Source organism: Danio aesculapii, chromosome 11 (assembly GCF_903798145.1).
Source record: "Danio aesculapii chromosome 11, fDanAes4.1, whole genome shotgun sequence".
Lineage (NCBI taxonomy): Eukaryota > Metazoa > Chordata > Actinopteri > Cypriniformes > Danionidae > Danio > Danio aesculapii.
In genome coordinates this window covers 13,819,545-13,826,627 of record NC_079445.1, presented here as the reverse complement: position 1 = coordinate 13,826,627, position 7,083 = coordinate 13,819,545, and the positions used below count along the sequence as shown (strand labels likewise).

Here is a 7,083-nt window from a genome sequence, read left to right as displayed (position 1 = left end):
GCACTGTAACTGAAGCAAAAGTAAATTGGTCAAAACCAATTCACTGATTATCTTTTGTCTCTGTCATTAAAAGTTATTTGTTAAACATTATTGATGATTATGTAATGAGAAACATAACTGTTCCTCTCTGTTGGTAGGACTCTGATGATCCAGTCATTCCACCACCTTGAAATCCTATTCTTATTGCGGATGAAGCCTCAGTTAAGATGATAATTGAGGGACAACTTGTGATGGACTGCAACAAAGACTTGTCAAAAGCTGTGCATTCTCTTTGGACTACTATACCCCAAGTCGACGAAGAACACTTTTCTCTTCATACAACAAATTTCTCATGTTGGGCTAGAGTGACTTAAAGCCCAAGCTAAAGACATTAAATAATTAAATTGCTGTTTGATTCACTGCAAAATTTGCACATTTGCGCTATTAGCAATGATTGCTAATGCCAGAAATAAATGTTCCCTGTAGAACTTTAACAAAAATAAAAAAAATTGAAAGGTTGTTTGATTCTTTGTGCTTAAAATTGTAAAATTTCAGTGGCATTATTTTTAATTATAATAGATTACATAATATAACAATTATCATTGCATAAAAGCATTTTTTACATTATTATATATGTTACGTTCAATTTAATGGTCATTTTACAAAACATATCCTCTATAAAATTAGTAATGTGAACTAATGATGTTTAGTAAAGACTACTAATCCAAATTAGATTTTTCTTCTACACCCACTAAAGATTTTCTTTTAATATAGCTTAACCTATTTAGTTGAATAAATGTAAAAACTAAACTTATTTCGAGCAACGGGTTTCCACGCAACAATCTAGTAAAGTCAACTAATTCGGGTTTACAGTGTATGTATCTATCAATCTATGTATCTATCTTTCTATCTATACATGTTTATAGATTTTTAAAAAATACAATCGCATTTTTCATAAATAATCACTTTTATTAATCAATATACATCACAATTACATTCACATAATATAATTAATAATGTAATATACATTTTAATACAAATAATCAAATTTAAATAATGTCTAGCAATAACAGCCAGCAACATCTTTAGCTGTCCACTGCTTCACATTGGAGGTGTCCCTATAAAAGTAAATTAAAAAGTAGTTAACCTGAGAAGTTATGAAAACAAAGGAAATTCACAATATTCCCAGAGCCATTTTTTTTAACTTATCAAGACATATTCACAAAAGATATAACAAAATGAATAACAAAATGAAACATCAATAAAATTAGGAATTGTCTCAATTTATATAAAAGGATTTTTTTTCACTGCTTGCAGAGTGCCCATGTACATCAATAAAGGCAAAATCCATAGAAAATAGAACCTCTCAAATATCTGAGCACAAGCAGAAATAAGACAACACAAAGGCTGTCTGAAACCACTCCCTCCTTAGTGCACCCCACATATTTTCCCACTCATTCACACAGATAATGCACTATAATTTTGAGTGTACTGCATTTGCAATATTGTTATTTTATTCAGGTTGTAGTTATTAGCTTTTTTTAAAATTAACCATTAGTTGATTAAAAACACATTAAATAAAGAGAAAATTATATGCGTTAAAAATTTTAATCAATTATGCATAAAGGTCAAATATTGTTTTTGGACTAAATTTAAGTGGCCTTTGAAATACAAAAATTAATATTACAGGGCTCAACAATAAGTTTTTACAATAATACAATGTAAAAACATGTATATACAGTACTTAAGTGCATTGTACCATATTATTAATTTAATTCCAAGTACTGTGGTTAAGGTGCCTTAATATAAAGTTGGTCTTGTTTTTTAAAATATATAAATGAAAGTAAAGCAGTCTGTCAAGTTTACATTATTTTGCGAATTGTTTTCTATTTTAATGAAAATATTACAAACTCGATTAATGTAACCATTTAGAAGAAAATGCCATGTTTTACTGTAGTTTTTAGAGCTAGGGTGCTGCTATTTTGGAATGTCGCCATGTCTGACGTCACAGGGTTGGCTCCGTTCCCTCAACTGAACTGATATCGTGGAAGTAATGGACTGAATATGAAGACTGAAAAGCCTAATTTAACACAATGCGTGAAGTTGTAGACATGCGTCGCAGAGCTGGTACAAATACAAGGAACAGACTTGTATCTAAAATCTAAACTTTTTTTATGTTTACTATTTTTCTTTTTAAATACTGTTCATTTGATGTGCTTTGATCTACTCTCTCACACGCAGCGCTGCCTGGCACGGTGATTTACATTCAGACTAATGCAACGATTACAATAATCTTTCAACATTGAATATGAAGCACGAAAAAACCTGTGAAGTGAAAAACTGCACCGATCTTAGTTTGGTTTGAACATGAAGAGAAGTGAGGGGCTATATAGTGAAAAGTGAAAGTACCCGCCTCCATTACGTCAGGTACCAGATCTTGTTAAAGACATTGAGGGCAGTCAGGCATCGTAATACAGAGAGTGGACCAAAGCACATCAAACGATCGGTAATAAAAGACATATTTAAAAATGTATAAATGTATTTTTATGTTTCGGACATACAGTTCAAGTCAGAATTATTAGCCCAATCGAATTATTAGCACCCTTGTTTATTTTTTCCCTAATTTCCAATTTTTTAAACACATTTCTAAACATAATAGTTTTAATAACTCATTTCTAATAACAATTTTATTTTATCTTTGCCATGATGAGAGTAAATAATATTTTACTAGATATTTTTCATAACACTAGTATTCAGCTTAAAGTGAAATTTAAAGGCTTAACCAGGTTAATTAGGTTAACTAGGCAGGTTAGGGTAATTAGGCAAGTTATTGTATAACGATGGTTTGTTCTGTAGACTATCAAAAATATATAACTTAAAAGGGCTAATAATTTTGACCTTAAAATGGCTTTAAAAAAATTAAAAACAGCTTTTATTCTAGCTGAAAAAAAATTAAAATAAGACTTTCTCCAGAAGAAAAATATTATCAGACATACTGTGAAAATTCCCTTCCTCTGCTAAACATCATTTGGGAAATATTTAAAAAAAAGAAAAAAATTAAAAGTGGGGCTAATAATTCTGACTTTAACTGTAAATGTAATGCTTGTATTTTTTTGCACATCCAAAACTTCACGCATTGTGTGTTCAGTCCATTACTTCCACTGTATCTGTTCAGCTGAGGGAACGGAACCAACCTCGTGACGTCAGACAGTGATATTCCAAAATAGCTGCACCCTTGCTCTAAAAATATAAACTATAGTAAAACATGCTTTTTTCTTCAATAATGGTTACATTAATCGAGTTTGTTTGTTATATTTTACTAAACTGGAAATCAATTTACAAATAAATGTAAACTTGACTGAGTGCTTCACTTCCACTTTAAAGGGACAGTTCACACAAAAAATTTAAATCTGTCATCATTTACTCAACCTTCACTTGTTCCAATCCTGTTTAAGTTTCTTTCATCTATTGAACTGAAAACAGAAAACCTATAACCACAATCCATACTTTTGTTATACTGGTTGTAATTTATTTTTAACGGTTAAAAATGTTCAGCTTTAATCAAAATATAATGTTTTGCGCTCAACTAAAGAAAGAAAATCAAACAGGTTTGGAACATATTAGAGGTGGGTAAATGATTACAACATTTTTATTTACTTTAAACCATGTTTATTTGTGAGGTGGTATTAACTAACTCACTACTCTGTAAAAAAAGTATAATTTGGTGGACACTTTATTAATATTATTTTAATTGAACAACTATTAATTTATAATGTATTACCCAAGTATTATGTTGCTTTATCTAATAATAAATATAATTTAATTAAATTCAAGTTCAACGCGGCTTCGTTTTAAACTAACATACTGTAGTCATTTTGTTTAAGCCAGGTTTCAGTAAGACATTAAGATTAGGATTATTAGTGCATTAAGATTGTTGTCTGTTCATTTACAATACGTGCTTTAGGTGCAAGTGGCCTGACGTTTAGAACAGTGGTTCTCAAACTTTTAAACCAGCGACCCCCGATGTAAGATCGTCAAGAACTCACGACCCCCCCACTACCAAAGCATATACAAACAATAAAAATAGCTTTTTTTAAGCTGTTCACAATGTTTTAACTGTATTTACTATACATTACAGGGCTCAAAATTTACATTTTTGCTTGGTAGTACTGGTGCTCCTAACTTTAAAAATGTAGGCGCACCATTTATTGCTATGTTACTACAAGTTTTATAAACAGATTTATTGCATTTGAAATCAATACTAATCAAAACTAACAAGCAAAAAAATATATATTCATGCGTGAGGAAAATATGTCTCAATGAAATCCTGTTATCACAAGAAAATACATTTTTATAACATAATTGAGTGATCAAAAGATATCACGGACGGACCGCTCACTGGCCCTGCACGCACTGTTTGACATGAATTCATTAATGAATCTGTTAATGATAACTGTGCTGTGTTCTCACAGGTGCTGTCTGATATTGCACAGATGCTTTTGACATATACCTTATTATTTGCATACGTCATTTTAATAGCAATACCGGTCTTTTCATGAGCTGCAATATTAGTTTAATCTTAGTCGGTGCAAGCCCTTTTGTGATGGTGTACGTGGTATTAAATTTTGCATATAGCTGCCACTTGTACGGCTGACAGCGTCTAGCAATTAAATGAAGGATTAAACAGAATCTCTCGTGCTTAAAATGTGTAGATGTGGCAAACAGTTACCTGAAAATTCAGTCCCATAGACTTTACAGTGAATGTTTAGTTATTTTCATAGCGGACAAAGCCAATGGAAGTCTTTTATCCACTCTTTAATAAGTGTAGATGGTGGATTAACATTCACCACATGATCAGTAATCAAATGTGCCATTATTTGTAGCTTTAGGTGTTTCTAAGTCAAAATCTGTCAGTGTTGTTTTCATTCTCATGTTCCGCGCTTCACATTTTTGCCGTTGTAGCTCCTGTCATCTGAAGACAGGAGGCGTTGACTGAGTGATTGACAGCTGATTTTAACCAATCATTCGTGTTCAGTTCTTAGAGCAGTGGGCCAATAAGAAGAGCGCGAAGGCAGGGCAAGCCGTTGAAGGCTTTGTTTACTGCGGCAAGTTGACATGACAACAGTTTTAAACTGTTCCTGAGCGCTGCGTTTCAAGATGCAAAGATGCATTCTGCCTGAATGTGTCCTAAATACTTTATTAATCAGTAATATCTTTTGAAAAATCTGAAAATATTAGCTTTCATTTGTAATGCTGAAAAATATTTATTATAATCACTGAAAATGACACAATTTTTAAATCACTCTCGCGACCCCCTGAAATTATTCTGCGACCCCTGCAGGGGTCGCGACCCCCAGTTTGAGAACCACTGGTTTAGAAGACCGAACTTAAAAAAATAAAAAAGTATTTTCACTTATTTAACATTTTTCTGGTTTGATTTTTAATAGATTTTTTCTAGAACACATAGTAAATTAAATTCTTGATCTAATAATACAAGGAACAGACAGTTTCTATGGAGATTAAAGTGGGACGAGCAAAAGTCTAGATGGCTAAAATGTGGATTTTCACTTACTAGTCAAAGCATCCTGAAGATGTTGTCCAACAGGAATTCAGCTCCAGTACTGCTGTGGTGCAGCCCATCAGCATGGGCAAGCCTAGGACGATCCTAGAAAAGATTCCAATTGTTAATAAAGAGCAGATTTTGTTCTTCACACCATGTTAATAGCCATTCATTCAGAGCTAAAAGTCAGCTGAACCTTTCATGTCCACAGCAGTAAGTAGAAAGCTGTCCAGAAATGATGATCTGCATTGCAAGTGAAGTGCATCGGACCGTTTCAATCTGGCCCTCTGCTACCTGGATTTGATACAGCAAACTTTAATTTCTAGTCGATATCTGTCACAATGATTTACACCTAATATGGATACATCAGAAACAAGCAAATGAGAAAATAAGTGAGTGATTTTAGACACTTAAAAGGTTAAAAGTTTAATGTCATTAGTTCAGTGTTACCCAGCTGGATAATGATTATCAAATATTATTGTTTGTTAAATGAAGTATTTTTACATTTATTTCCAATTCAGTTAGTTACTTAAAAAAATACTTACATTTGAGGTGACTCAAACGGCTGTTTGAGAGAATACTGAACAATTTAAGGGTTTATGTGGATGTTCTGAGAAGGGAAAAAAGCAGGCTTTATGTACATTATTTGTGTGAATGAATAAAAAATGTATTGAAGTACATACCTTAGACACAATTTGTCACACAGGTTACTGTTTAAGAAACGCAAATAATAACAAATGCGTAATATTACTCACAAACAATATAAGGAAAGAATATTAGATAGCATCGCGGCTAGAAAATAAAATAAGCAACCCTGCTCAAGACACTTGCTACACACTGTATATGTAAGGGAAGACAATAAATAAATAAATAAATATATTTGTGGAAAAAAGCCATCTAATAAGTACGAATGTATAACGTTATCTGTTTAATTAGAAATTAACGGTCGCGTGCAATGGCTTTCATGGAAGCTTCGTGTTCAATGACAATAAAATATTTCGACGTAAATCAATATTTTACATCAAATTATTTATATTTGTGTGAGGTAGACGTTTGAGTGATTATGTATATCCAGCCGATTGTTATTATCGCAAAATAATAACGTTTACCCAATCTTATACAACAGCAATCGCTTCGTGAGACGTTCCTAAAACAGGTTACACGACATAATGATGCGTGTAAGTGTAGATATTTGTGTGCAAATCGTATCTAATTTGTGCATTTATTTTGCCAACTTACTCACCTTCCATCTGTTAGAGATGACAGCAGTCACGAAATTGAGGAAAGGAGCTGTTACAAATCGCTATTTGAAAACGCTCCTGCGACCTGCACCGGCACCTGCGCGTGCACGATGATGCGCGTCCGCGTCATGTTTATATTATTTTGTTAGTTCCGGTTAATTTTTTTTTTTTTTTTTTTTGGCAACACAATTAATTCCATTCCATTAATCCAATAAACAGATGAAAAAAAAAACATTTAATTTAGAAAAAAAATGTACAAATACTGCATTCATTAGCAAGTTGACCAATCTTTGTTGGTTTATC

At 32.4% G+C, this 7,083-nt stretch overlaps 1 long non-coding RNA gene across 1 annotated transcript; it reads right to left on the bottom strand.

Annotated features, from left to right (window-relative positions):
• Positions 1–1,036: 1,036 nt before the first annotated feature.
• On the bottom strand, positions 1,037–5,827 carry LOC130237003 (uncharacterized). The gene is made up of 3 exons (XR_008838514.1): positions 5,736–5,827; positions 5,552–5,644; positions 1,037–1,097 (listed from the first exon to the last, which is right to left on the bottom strand). It is a non-coding gene; the product is annotated as an uncharacterized LOC130237003 (long non-coding RNA).
• Between the last annotated feature and the right edge of the window lie 1,256 nt (positions 5,828–7,083).